We start from the raw sequence: 15,573 nt of genomic DNA on the forward strand, positions 1-15,573 counted from the left end.
TGAGTAAACACTTGCTTGTTTTTAAGCTGTAGTGAAGATAGAGCATTCATACATAACCACATAAACAGAGACATGTTGAGGGGGAGAGGGAGAGAGAAAGAGAGACAGAGACAGAGACAGAGAGACAGAGAGAAAATGCCAAAGTCTGTGCAGGCAAGGAGGGAGGCAAACCTCAGAAGCTACAGAAATCCCACAACTGGAGCCCAGAGGGGGACAAGAGGACAGTGGACGCTGTCCAGAGTATGTCAGGTGTACAGGCCTCAGAGGTCCTTTAAGAACAGTTTCATATCTGAAAAAGCAAGAGTTCCTAAAGCTCTGTAGGTCACATTCAATCTTTCCTCTCCCTTTCTATTTCTCTCCCTTCCTTCATCAAACCATGGTAGAGCATCGAACCCTGCCCACCTGCCATTTCTGAGACCAAACTTTGTTGAGGCTGCACGTTTTAAATGAAGAAGCAGATAAAATGGATCTGAGCAAACTGCAGATACTATCCATGCCACAAAACTTCTACATAGACTAAACAAGTCCTTGAACAAATGTAAAATGCATGTAAAAAAGAGAGAAAAAATAATATCTTTGTGTGCTTTCTCTTGAGTAGGTTGTCATAATGCAAAAGTTTTGAAAAGAAAGTTATTGGAGAATATTCTTTTCAGGGGTGTGATTTATATCTACACTGCATTTGTCTAACTCTATGAAGTTCTGTTACTGTGCCTGTCTAAAACACCTGATTGTCCTAATAAAGACATCAATGGTCAATAGCAAGGCAGGAGCAAGGATAGGCAGGAGTGGCAGGAGAGAGGAAACATAGGAGAAACTAGGAGAGAGGAGCAAGAGAACAAGGAGAGGAGGACATCCATGGCCAACCAGCCATCTACACAGCAAGTCATGAAGGAAGATGTAAACAAAGATAGAAAAGAAATAGAAAAAATAAAAACCCAGAGGCAAAAGGTAGTTGAAAAAAATTAAGATAAGGAAAGCTTGCAAGAAACTAGCCAAGCTAAGGCCAGGCATTAATAACTAAGAATAAGCCTCTATGTGTAATTTATTTGGGAGTTGTGTGGTGGGCTTCTCAAGAAAGCCATAACACAACAAAAAGTTGATGTACAAATGAGGCAACCATAGAATGAAAGAATCTCTAACTAAGAAAATGAAAAGATTATCATGTAGAAAATTTCTGAGGCTCACAGAGATTTTAAATAGTTAAAAAATAGTAGTCTACCCACTCCATGCAAAAAGAAGGCAAAGAAATTGTAATCTTAGGAAACATAATTTTGTGCTCACAAATTAAAAAATGTTAACTAAGAAGGCTATCTCTAGTTCTTGACACAGAGTTAATTAATGTTTTTCACGTTAGTTTGCACGTAACTGAAAGCTATCCAAACCTAGCTATTTCACAGGGCAAGCATCTCAGGGATGGAGGTCCATGCACTGACTGTAGCATCTTTCTCATTGCTTCATCATCAAGGTCAGCATGTCCAACAGCTTCATTCCTGGACTCAACATGACCCCCAGTGTGACCGGGTTCCCATGCTTCCTGACTTAGTAAAAGACAGAGAGAAACAGAGAATGGGGAAGATAAGAAAAAAAATGAAGGGAGGAAAAGGACAAGAGACAACACCTATGGAGAGGCTATCTAAGTCTCTTTCTTTTGTAAGATAAAAGCATCATGAACTATAAGACTCCTGTTAAAGAATTAACAAAGAAATGTAATGTATTGATTCACTTATACTAGGCAGCCTGCCACTATGAGTCGTGAATGGATCGGACACTGCATCCAGCTGGGGATCCCCTGGAAAAGGGAGTGTGGATGAGGCTGGACACAGAGAAGTTAGCTACAGTTAAGACTCAGGTATTTCAGAGAGTGATGGGAACATCCTCACTGGCAAGCATATGTATAGCACATGAACTCTAAAGACTGTCAGGGTTCCTAATACCACCACAGTGAAAGGACACTCAAAATTTACTGAGTTTGCGTACTTCACTGACACCATGGCAACATGCAGGCTTTTTAATAACTTAGTAAGATAAATGCACATTATAGACTTTTAATGCCTAGGTGAGACAAGGCCCGAATTTTCATGCTGATGCCAACATTTTAGCTCCTCCCGCTAGCACACAAATGCTGTGTTCTCTCTCTTCCACAGTAAGTTAACCTAAAAACTATTATTTTTTTTTCTTTTCATGTTTTAGATTTTTCAAGGCAGGGTTTCTCTGTGTAATAATAGCCCTGGCTGTCTTGGAAATCTCTTTATAAGCCAGTTTGGCCTTGAACTCATAGATATCTGCCTACCTCTGATTCCCAAGTGCTAGGTTTAAATAAGTGCATCATCACCTGGCTTACAAGCTATTTTTTTTCCAAAAAAATTCAAAATAAATTTCCAGAATATGTTCTCATGATAACATGATGGACATACTGACACCAATGGCCAGGAAATCAGTTGAGTTTTCAGTTTGTACACAATAAATACACTGTTATTTTTAAGTATTGAGCTGTTTAAAAAATCATATGTAAAGTTACTGAAATTGCATTTTATTCCATTTTATCCCATTTTTGGTAGAAATTTGGGGTGGAGGAAAAGAATGAAAAGCCTTTTGTTTTATTAATTAATTTTTTCATTTTTTTACCTCCTGATCCTAGTTTCCCCTCCCTCCTCTCCTCCCATTCCCTCTCCAACCCTCCCATCTAGTCTGTTACCCTGCAGAAAGGGGCAGGCCTCCATGGACATCAGCAAAGCACAGCATATCAACTTGAGGCAGGACCAATCTTTGCAACCCAGCATAGAGACTAGGTTCCCAAAAGTTAGCTCGAGTGCCAGGGACAGGTCCTTATGCCACTCCCAGGAGCTCCACAAACAGACCAAGCCATACAGCTGTCACCCAGATGCAGAGGACCTAGGTTGGTCCCATGCTGGCTCCCTATCTGTCAGTCCAGAGTCTATGGGCTCCCAAGAGCTCAGGTCAGTTGTCTCTGAGGGTTCCCTCATAATGACCTTGAACCCCTGGCTTACACAATCCCTCCAGTCTTTCTTCAACAGGACTCTCGGAGCTGGTCAAGGTTCTCTACATCTGCAAAAGCCTTTAGTGTGTGTGTGTGTGTGTGTGTGTTTCAAAACAAAATTTTAAAAGAAGGAAAAAAGGCTTTTGTTAATTTTATTTGGTGGAAGATGAAGAAACGGTTCATTCATTAAAATCACTTGCTGCTCTTGCAGAGGACCAGGTCTGGTTTCCTACACCTACTCCAAGCATCTCACTACTACCTGTAACTCGATTTCCAAGGAATCCTGGTCCTCTACTGGCCTTTCTAGGCACTGCATGTACAATGTGCCCAAACAAGTGTATACACACACACACACACACACACACACACACACACAAGGACAAATACATATTTTAAACTTTTTTTTTCAAGACAGGTTTCTCTATAGCTTTGTAGCCTTTCCTGAAACTTGCTCTGCAGTCCAGGCTGGCCTACAACTCACAGTGGTTCGCGTGCCTCTACCTTCTGGTACTGGGATTAAAAGTGTACACCACCACCTGGCAAGGTTTTTTTTTTTTTTAAAGATGGAATGCACCATGAATTTGCTTGTCATCCTTGCACAGGGGCCACGCTGATTTTCTCCACATCATTCCAATCTTAGTATATGTGCTGCTGAGGTAGGCACTTTTCTTTTTTAGTTATTTTTTACATTTTAAAAAATTTATCTAGCTCATTCTATGTGATTGCTCCTATGACAACTTCTCAGAGAATCACAAAATTTAAGAACAATCTGTAACCAACATTTTGAATACTAAGAAGGAGAGAGAGATGAGGGCCAAACTTACTGTGAAGAGACAACTGTTCTATTAAACTATTTGAAGCACAAGTGAAAATTGTAGCTGTCACTGAAAATATGGAGCCTCAGATTTACATCCTCCTCCCCTGCTTGAGCCTTGCAGAGGAAACACACATTTAGATTTGAAATGTACTATCATGAAGTCATTTACTCAACAAAAAGTTCCAACAAATGGAACCAAACAAAAGATGATAGTATAATAAATAAAACATGACCTCAATCTCAAGATGGAAGAAATATCAAGTGTCAGTGTATCTCTCTTTCACATGTGCTTTGCGTGCATGCCTCGTGTGTGTGTGTGTGTGTGTGTGTGTGTGTGTGTGTGTGTGTGTGTGCAATAAAAGGTGCTTTGATTTGACGAGAGTAATATAACTATCCTGATTGGATTTGGCTGGTGCCAAGTAAATTATGATGATGAATGAGAGAACTACCTGACATAAACTTCATCTGCCTACTAAATATATTAAACTGTCAATTGAGGTATGAATCAGGGCAGGGCTACTCATATTTGCCACAACTGAAGGACTTACCATCTTTCTAGAACTTAATCATGCCTCACTCCCACTCTCTTGCCCTTCATAATGTGGCCAATGTTCCCCAGCAGAGCTGTCATGATTCCCTGTTCTGTGTGGCTACATTTGCTAAGACAGATAATGACTTTTTATGAGCAAGCACTGTGGATTTTCCCCACTCCCTGTACAAAGAATACAACTTAAGAGGATGGTAATAAATTGCTGGATTGGATATAGTGACCAAGCAGAAAAGACTAATAAAAATGTCACAAACCCATGGGGTAGAATGGCAAAGAACGTGGGGACACACTGAACGATAAAAGCTTGTGCCTCAGCAATTCAAGGACACAAAACAATGAAATAAGAGTATTTCTCTCAATTCCTCCTACCGCAGGATTAACTTCCATTTTGTGGTCATTTCAGAGGAAAAAAAAGTTTTTTGCAAGTCAAATAAATCAAGTCACTTTACTATACAAACACACACACACACACACACACACACACACACACACACACATATATATATATATATATATATATATATATATATATATATACATTCAAAGTATTGGAAATAACTGCTGACTGGATGATCCAAATGGTATAGAATAGGACTGTTTGGGGGCTTTCATCATTAAGATATTTTACATGCCAAAGAATTAATTGGTACAAAAGTCTCTGGTGTAGTGTATGTTTGCTATTCTCCTTAAATTGAAACACTATGTGTTTCTTGGTAATATACACCCATATACTCTCACCAACATGACTGCCTAAAGATGATCCAAAAATGGACAACAAGAAGAGACACGTTAAAGTAGACAGGAAAAAAGCCATGAGGCTTCAACCATGCACTGAGAACTATAGATAACTAGGGAGTATTGAGAGTGAGAAACGGTATTTTCCTCAGGTAAGAGCATACTCATTGGTTGTCCAAGGTCAAATGGTCAGACCTGACAACATACATACAAGTAATTCTGTAACAAGTGAGCAGTTTTTATTTAGGAATATATGTGTCTAAGCATATAAATATATGCATTCAATAACAAGCTAAAAGAGGACATGGACTTGAAAGATAGCAAGAAGGGGTACTGCATAGCATAATGGGGAAGGAAAGGGGAGAGAAGTGACCTAATTATATTATAATTTATAAAATAAGAAAAGTAATAAAAGTCAAATGCAAAGATATTTCAAAAAAAGGCCTGAGTGTTTTCTGTAGTCTATGTATCATGAATATTGATTCTATGAATCTATTGCTTTCTCTCTCTCCCCTTTTCTCTCCACTTAGGAATACTTAAGTGCTCCTTCCTTGTGATTATTGTCCTTGCTAGTACAAGAGAAGAATATAGCCAAGTCTTCAAAGACTGTTCAACCTATGGAAAGCATTTAACTAGTTAATTAGTAGCCCTAACACACAAAATGATTGTATAATATGCTAGACTTAGTCAAAGAAGCACAATTTTAAGTTCCAAGGCTATACAATTTTGTGGCCTGACCACAATAACAAGTAAATAGAAACATTTGGTCTCTATTGTTTCGACATTCATGGCAGAAAAAAGAAAGAGGCCAGGAGCTGTAGTAGCACCTACTGAGTAGCAGTTGTTGTGTTGAAGGGAAATTAAACAGTGCCTGGTGAGTAACAAAGCCAGGTGGGATTTCCATATTGAAGGAGCATGTGTGAAAACACAGAAATCCCAGGAGAATATAATGAATTGCCTACAGTAAGTTCCTAGTAGAAGGTCAGGGCAAGTAGCTAGTGGTTTGTCTCTGCATTGCTAGGCTTTTCACTCTAACACCAAGGAAGGCATGGAGAAAAGAGGTGAATTTAGCCAGAAGCAAAACCAAAACAACAACAAATCACTCTAATATTATTGTAAACCTCTGGGTATTTTTCCTAAGCCAAAGTCATTTGATCTATGGATCATAGCTACCATTAATTGAACTCTGCAACAGATATGTCTGTGAATCTTCCTATTATTCAGTGACAGCATTTTTCTGTCTTTACTCAGCATTATTCTAGTCTTACAGCAGAGGACACTGAGACAAAGGAATGACCAAACATGTTCCAAGTCATACGGCTCCTAATCACTGGCGTCAAGATTCAGACGCTGGCTAATGACTGAGCCCACATTGACTCAATCAAGCAATATTGCTTAGATAGAAGCCGCTACTCTTTACCTTCTCCATGCTTCCATTCTAGCTTTGACAGAAAACAGCATACATAAACAAAACATTCAGGACAGGTAGCAGTGTTGGAACTCAAGAAGAAAACCAAGACGGAAGCGGAAAAGAGTTTGGTATAGTGTGAGCCTATGCTTTACTATGCAGAAAACATTAACTACTGCAAAGGGGATCATTTTAGCATTTAATAACATCCAAAAATATAATTTAAATATTGAAGGCACTTTGAAATGTGTTTTAAAACTTACCTTTGGAGATTTACAATAATATTACTTCTATTTATTTCATTCCTGTGTTAAATCCTTCATATCTCAGTTATCTTGTCAGCTAGAGCTAGAAAGTTGTCTTGGGTACAATATGGAACACATTAGCTCTGCAGTGATTTCAATCAGAGACAAATTGCACATAAAACACCATTGTCTGGCAACATTATCTATGTGGAGTGGGTGAGAATTCATAAAGGATGCACTCAGCTCAAAGAATGTAGATTCTAAGTGCCTCCACAGCACACTCCAGGATGCCCAGTGACAAGGGTAAGAATGTACACTCTATAGGGGCCTCCACAGCACACTCCAGAATTACCAATGACAAGGGCAAGGGAAAGAAGTCAAGCTAAGCTAAAGTCATGACAAGTATAGCTGACTGGTTTTACATAGCCACCCATAAGCACTTACAGACACACACACACATATACACGCCCCTAATACAAATACGATTCCTAAGTTAATAAAATTGTTACATAAAAATCTAAGTTACTCTAACCTTCAGCACAATTTCAGAATGCAAAGGTCACCTTTATAGTGGTTAAGATAGACAAAGACTGCACAAATTCATGTACCTCACCATGCTGATACCAGAAAGGTAATTAATTATATGCCTAAACTACCATGTCTAAAATAATTTCTAATTTAAAAATGCAATCAGAACTACTGAGGAATAATTAATTGGAAGAGTTAATGGTAGTCTTTCTTATTTGGGTTAACAGGAATAAATAGGTCAAATGAAGAAGGAGAAAGGCCACCCAATCAAATAACTTTGTGAACAATTTTCTTATAAGATATATTTCATGGACATTGGAGATTGATGTATAAGTGCATCAGAGATTTCTTTTTATCATGTTCCAACCACAGGAATTTTCTCTTGGGTCTTCAAGAACATTTAAGAATCACTTCATTAACATATTACATGACATAAAATTAGTGTACAAAAAATACAACTTGTTAAAATATTATGTGCAGGAGAGCTAAGAAGAGGGCCTAAACAGAAGAAAGCTAAAGAGAATCATTCTAATGAAAGTACAACAGAAGTATCCTATAAAAGTTGTCACAAGGATGACTGTATATAATACTAATCTGCAAGCAATGACTTTTTAGCTCAAAAACTCTTGTATCTGCCTATATTTGAATACTGTTCTTCAACCCAGTTTCTTTAGAAGAAGAAGCTCTATCTGGACACTATTGTTATGATGACTTGCTCTTTTTGTTTTTTAATTACACTAAGGCTTTTAAATAGAAAGAGGTCAAACACAGTTGTCCATATTTAAAAACTACCAAATTTATAGTTAACTCTTATTTCTTCGAAAGATTTAGTGAGGTTGCTTCATCTAAATTTGACTAAGTATCCTTTCCCTTGGCGAGCAACCATGTTATAGGCTAGCTCATGACAACAAAAATCATTACAGTGCTAAGAATCTGAATGCCAGCACAGTCATTGCCAAGAATGAAGAAAATATTATTTTTTAATATCCTTAGGTGGGGCTTATTAGTTTGAACTACAGACTTTGTGATGTCTTTTAACATAATTACTAAAGCTACAGATGTTATTCTTGTCCATTCAGCTGCACTATGTCAAACACATCAACTAAATTACAAGGGATTATGTATTTCGTGGTAAGACAAAAAAAGGTATTTCTATTTATTAAATGCAACTGTGTAACTTTCTCCCCCTCATCCCTCCCCCCATGGGTCTGTAAATGAAAGAATCCAGAGTGGTAAATTGGAGCATCTGATTAACAACTTTGCTGTAAACTATCAATTGGGTGTGTAATTCATTCCAGGAAAGGGAGGGGCTGACAACACCGCATCTCAGCTAGGGAGCAGCTCCCCTAGGAAGAACAGACCCCAGGTGTCAATTGCCTTCAGGTATGTCGGTTGCTCTTCAAAAGGTTTGGAGAATTGATTGTCCAGGTGCACAATGCATCGCAAATAGAAAATGACTGAGAACCATGGCCCTTTCTCTCAAGCCTGATACAATAAAGATAATAACAAAAATATGAATGTGTAACCCTTCATCAAGTGTATCTCTTATTTCCTATTTGTTTGTCTTGTCTGAACCTTAATCGGTCTCTTCAAGCTACCGTTCTTAGTGTTTAAGAGGGAGACAGCTATTAACACTGTCAGTTTTAACCACTCACTGTATATTGAAGGGTGATCAAGCATCAAGATAGGTATTCACGACAACCAACAATCTTCTGTTATGTACCCCTCTTTATTAAGCTAAGGCTTTAGGTAATTCCCATTCAATAGAACAACTGTGCAAAATGTAGACAGGCTGTATTTATTTAACAAAAGAACCTTCCTTACATTAAAAAATGCTAACAGAAGAGAAGTGTCCCAAAATCACTCATAATCCCAGTTTCCAGACCTAATAATTCAATCCCTGGCTTGTTGTAGTAAATAATTCAACCAGTGTAATTCTTTCAAGTTCTATAAAGAATCCCTAACAAATTTATGAGAAAGAACTATAAAAATATCTTAGATACATTACATTCTCTTTATCTTCTCTCAATTATTCTTAACCATCCACTAGAGTCTGGGAGCCTTTATTCAACAGTGTTCAATCTTCTAAAATCATGACATAATACAGCTATCTACAAATTTCTTTCCAGAACTAGGCAATCCAGTTACAAATTTATATATATTCCTGCAAAATATCTCGATGTTTTAAGTAAATTTACAAGTTTGTATTGGGCCTACTAGACCTCATAAGCAAAGAAAGAGACATTCCAAAGGGTCAGGTGACTCTGCTCAGCATTTGCAGCTTGTGAGAAAGACTTCACGGAATGAAGTTAGTAGAAACAATTTGATTTCTCTTGAAACAGTCTTGTCACACAGCCTATTTATTTCCAAATTCAATGTACTCCTAGGGTCTTTTTTTCAATTCAGTATCTGTTGGAAAATATTTATTTATCAGTCTATCTATTTTAGAATTCATATGATATATAACACAAGAGAAAGGTAAGACAAGATCTCTGCAAAAAAATATATAAACAAATAATTTTTGAAAGGATATTACTTGGGACAGAAAGTAGCACAAGCTAGTTACATAGCATTTACTGTATTCCAAGCACCATAATACACAAATTGCAGTGTGTCCTTAGTGAAAAATTTACTTCACACAACGTAATAAGGTTCATTCTAAAAATGTCCTTGCTTTATACATAAACTTGAAGTGTGGGGCAGGTAACTGAGTAACATTTCCAGAGTTATCCATTAAGTCTTCCAAAGCCAGTAATGCATAAAGAGTGTGCACTCACAACTGCTAGGTTACAATGAAAGTGGGGCGGGGAGCTCAGAGTTTTAAAATGGCTTGATGGAGGTAAAATTCAATGGAGGAGGCTAAATGTACTTCTGTGTTAGGAGGCAAGGTAAGAGCCCAAAAATGTATGGGGAATTTCTAAGTAACAACACACACACACACACACACACACACACACACACACCACACACACACACACACACACACACACACACACACATCTGCTTGCCCTGAGGTGCAACTTGCAGCCATGATAATAGTAACAAGTAACGGGAAATTAAAAGGTCGTGAGTCTTCAAGGCCTGAAAGAATAAATTGATACAGTACAGAAGTTAATTCTAACTAATGTAATCACTGCCAGAGACAATGCAGAGCATGGCTGGACATCCTATCTCCTGACTACAGAACATTGAGCGAGTACCAAGCTCATTTGCTACACTATAATTATATATATAAGAAATATTTCTATTTTTAAGGTACAAACTGAGATTACCTAAAAGGAAAACTGGAATCCGTCTTTGTAGATCTAAAAAGAGTTTCAAAATAGCTAGTATATGGAATTTTAACTGTGACTTTCTCAATATAAAAATGACAAGTTTTTGTCTAGCTAAATCGTTTTCTATAATTCCAAAAGATACTTATTTGTCAAAGAATCTGACATTCACAAATTCTTTCTTTCACTCTCAGTATAACTACCTCTTAATATGTGTGTCATGAATCTCCACACATACCACCTGGCCATCCTGGAACTACAGATAACAGAGAAAACTACATCACTCCCTATACACTAGATACTCACTACATTAGTATTCAGAATTTTGTCTCTTTCACTTTTACGGTTTTGATATTCTGACTACCCCCAACCAAAAGGTAGATTCTTGTACAAAGGAAAGGAAAGTTTCAACAGTTTCCTACTTGTGTCTGTGAATAAAATCTGAGAAAATAAACTATACTGGGGAATAAAAAGATTTCTGAATATTAAAGTAATACAGACTTTGGATCAAAGTAAGGAAAACATATAAACCTAACCCCAAAACACCCAGCAGTATTTCTTAAGTAAGAACATTTCTCTGTTCAAAGTAGGGTGACTGTAAACGATTTTAAGAGCACTCACTTCTCAAGGTCTTCTACCATGAATAACATACAAAATAGATTCGCTTTTAGATATTTGATTTAAAATTAAGTTAGATAAGTAACTGGGCATGAGACTCGGATGACAGAGTGCTTGCTCTGCATGCTGGAGGTTCTGGGCTACCTCCCCAGCACTGTAAACACCAGATGTAATCCCTGCATGCTAGTGTGGGAGCTGGATATCAGAAGTTCAAGAGCATCTCCTATGCCACATGAGAGTTCCAAGCCAACCTGAGAGTTAAAAAACAAGTGCATAGACAGGGATAAATTCTTTTTGTTTGGGCAAAAAAAAGGGGGGTGCTTAGAAAAGCCCCATTGTGGCTAGCAAGATTGTTCATAAAGTAATTGTGCCTTCTACAGCCTAAATTCAATCCTCAGAATGCAAAGAAAGCCTGATATAGCAGCTCACTTCTATAATCCCAATATGCTCTACTGGAGAAATGGGAAGCAGAGACTGGTCCTGTGATGGTGTAGAAAGACTTTCTGTCTATGTTTTGCTTTTATGGGTTAATGAATAAATCTGTTTCGGCCACTGGCTTAGCAGAATAGGGCATTGCAGGAGTGTCAAACAGATTGAAGAGGGGAGAGTAGGCAGTCAGTGAGAAACCATGTAGCCGCCTGCAAGAGACAGACACAATGGAACCTTTCCAATACGCCACAACCATGTGGCAATATACAGATTAATGGAAATCGGTTAATTTAACATATAAGAGCTGACTAGAAATATGCTTAAGCTATTGGCCAAACCGTATTGCAAATAACATAGTTTCTGTGTGATTATTTCAGTTCTGGGCAGCTGGGAACAAACAAGGAGCCTCCCACAACACAGTGGGAAGTTCAAAGGCCAGCAAGCCTGGAGTACTCAGAACAGCAGCAACCAAGAGAAAAGCTGTATCAAAAAGTAGAAGAAACAACCAACTCCAACGTTCTCCTAAAACCATTCCATGCAGATCATAGAAGTGAGTGTGTGTACATCCATACACACACAGACACATACCCAGACAGGCAACATTAACAAATACAATAACATTTTTAACATGGAAAGTCAGAAACACCACATTATGATAGTATGGTAATTCCTAGAAAACGTTAAGAAACATTTTACTGTGTCAGTATACAATCTGGTCAAAACCTTCAAAGTTTCACATGTTCAGATCGAAATTCACGCCCAGGTGAAATGAGAGAAGCTCATGCACATTTTTAAACGCATCTTGGAAGTGTCAGCAAGCAAGCTGCAGCTCCTCCCAGCACATTTTGTGCTTCCCATGTTACCCATCTTGCAGACGACCATTCCTTTTTAGTCACTGGCTCATAAAAGAGCAAGAGAGAATGAAGATATTTGAGATCTCTCGCTCGATATTTTAGTGAGGTAATTTAGAACTTTCAGGATAATGGCATTATTCTGTTCCATTGTCTATATATAACTTTCATCAAAGCAGTAGCTGTCTCCAGAGTAACTGCAATAAAACAATGTACTTTTTTGCCATAAAGTTTTCTAATGTCTAAGTACCTACTTTGAGCCAGACTTATAAAACAATATATATACAGTAAATTAAAAGAAAAAAATGTTTAAAAGTGACACTCCAAATCTATTAAACTAATTGAGATTGATTGATAACTTTGATTGCTTTGTAGTCGAAATTTTAGGAGGTAATTTAAATAAATTTATGTATTTATAAATGATGTTAATTTGTATTATTTTATAGTCAAAAGTTAACCAATATTGATATATTTACACATTTACAAACTTAGAAATCTTTACCCAAAATGTTTAATTAAGATGTATTTTAAATTATTAATCTAGAAACTTTAAATAAGAATTCCACATTGAAAATTGAATTTCAATTATTATTATAGAAAAAGAGGGGGTCAAGGTTAAACTGTTTGTCTTCCTTAAAAAGTTTATCATGTCTATTGTGTCTCTACTTAGAAAGAGAAATTTCAATGAAACTCGGATATTAAAACCTCCCAGGAAACCAACAGTGAAAGCTGCTAAGAATTTCACAAGGTTTTTCCCCCCTTAGGTGTTAATTAAATGATCATTTAACACTGCAATGTACACACACCATTTTCATCTCCTGACAGCACAGCCTGTTATAAATCCAGGGTAATAAAAGTCTCGGTGTAAAGGCTCTGAACTTAGTTCCCACAACACTCTAAGATGCCTTGTAGTGTCTAAGGTTAAACATCCAGACACAAAACAAAGCTTGCGCCTACTCGACTCCCAGTCCAATTTTCCCATCGCCTAGTGACCTAGGTAACACTGTGAGCAATAAAGAATAAATTTAATTTCTCCAGCATTTTGTGAGGATTAGGAACAATTGTTGGCTTGCAATGACTTTTTATCCTTGGATTCTTTTCCTCTGGAGCATTCCTCCGGTCCTAAACAAGAATTCTGGTGGTTTAAGACATAGAACAAACAGAACTTTAAATTAGGCTTTTTTTTTTTCAATCAATTGGAACAGTTGGAGGGGCAGCGATCAACTTTTCTCCTTGCTGCACTCAGCTATTCACATCAAGCTTTAAGCTTTCACTTCAGGAAGAAGCCTATAGTGATGGAGCAAAGCTATCTTCCCTCCATTCTTTTTCCAGACTTAGCTTATTTCTCCTTTCTTTCAGATTATTTTAAACATTTAAATCAAGTTGCTAAACTCACCCATAAACATTCATTTGGGGTCATTCCAATCAGCAGGGATGTTTCCCTAAAAACATTTTACACCACAAATGGTATGCCCTGGTGTGGATGATACTGAAGGCAACCCTTTTCATTATTATTTTCTTTCTTTCTTTCTTCCTTCCTTCCTTTCTCTCTCTCTCTCTCTCTCTCTCTCTCTCTCTCTCTCTCTCTCTCTCTCTCTCTCCCTCCCTCCCTTTCTCCCTCTCTCTTCCTTTTCTTTGACTACCCTTTTCAACTTTTGTCCAAAGATTTCATAAATCACAATTTCTCAAAATATCTAAAGAACAACCCCCCCCCCCCCCGGCAAAAAGTCAAGGATGAAGAAACAGTGTGGTTATGAAGGACAGGTGATTAGGTGATTAGGTACCACATACCCTGACTACAGCCTGTGAACACTGAGAAATACCAGCATTAGGACAAGAGCAGATGAAAACAAAAATATCCCCTGTCTCTGATTCATTCAATTATAAAACAATGCTTAAAAAGAGTTTGCAATTTTTACCGCATTTTGAAAAAAAATCTTGAAAATACTTTTAAAACCACATATGTTCTTTAAAATACAGAGGACAATGCCCCAGACTTTATTATCAAAACTTTATGAGAAAATACTGTGAGTGAAATTGTCTTAATTAAGATAGACAGTTCCAGTAGTACTGAAAATGACCCTAAAGCAAGAAACTGTTGTGAATTGGGAAGACATTCTCAGAATCTTTTCTGATACTCTTGAAAGTCTTTATTCAGTATCTATTTTCCCTTCACTTTTTCATCCAGAAAGACACATCTTTAAAACAGCAATTTAAATGTGCCCGAACACATTTAACTTGTTTCTACCCTGATCCATTTTATATATGATGTTTAAAACTCATTCGTTATCAACTGGGAGAGCAAGATAAGAACTCATAAAGAGTACCCCGGCTATGACAAACCTTCTGAAGCCAAGAGAAATGAAATAGTACAGGCACACAGCTTATGTCAGCACATGACGCTGGAAAGATCAGGTGACTTTGTATATCTACCAGTTACTGAACTGAAGATGGAGTACAAGGTGAAGTGGTAGCTTCAGGAACCTGGCTGACTGAGGGAAAATTACAGGGGCGAGTCTTATCTTCATTGTACTTGCAAGGGGACATTAATAACAACAGAAAAAAAGAATTTCCACCCTCCTAGAAAGCTGACAATGTTACTTTGAATATAGAATCTGAATGAAACTTGTGATATCTCCCAGAAAGTAAATAATATGATCCTTCCAATTTCACTGGTAAGAAAACTTGACTCAAGAAGCAAGTGACTTCCAGAGAAAAATAAATCCCAGATTTTCAATGTGACCTATACAATACTTCAAAACACTTCCTTCAGAGGCAAATCAACTTGATTTAAATGAACTAAAATACAATGTAAACATGTACATACATTAAAACTCCTTCAGCGTTTCCATCAGTACATATATCTCAGATAAAATTTATAAAGAATCTAGTTCCCAAATTACAATCTTGAGATTGCCATGACAACTTAATTTATAACCAAGGTTTAAAATTATTTAATTTTAATTTATTTTAATTTATTGGTTTAATTTATAACCAAGGTTTAAAAAATTACAGATAGATAGATAGATAGATAGATAGATAGATAGACAGACAGACAGACAGACAGACAGATTTTGGGGACTTGAAAACCAGACATGTAAATACATGCTTCAGGAAACCTT

General features: G+C 37.2%; 1 protein-coding gene and 1 non-coding gene across 3 annotated transcripts in view; both read right to left on the minus strand.

Annotated features, from left to right (window-relative positions):
- Slit2 (slit guidance ligand 2) overlaps positions 1-15,573 on the minus strand; it is a 338,826-nt gene that overhangs the window by 300,902 nt on the left and 22,351 nt on the right. The window lies entirely within an intron of this gene.
- On the minus strand, positions 3,556-3,662 carry LOC125387657 (U6 spliceosomal RNA). Its single transcript, XR_007227941.1, has one exon. It is a non-coding gene; the product is annotated as a U6 spliceosomal RNA (small nuclear RNA).

Source organism: Myodes glareolus, chromosome 8, assembly GCF_982192425.1.
Source record: "Myodes glareolus chromosome 8, mMyoGla1.1, whole genome shotgun sequence".
Taxonomy (NCBI): Eukaryota; Metazoa; Chordata; class Mammalia; order Rodentia; family Cricetidae; genus Myodes; species Myodes glareolus.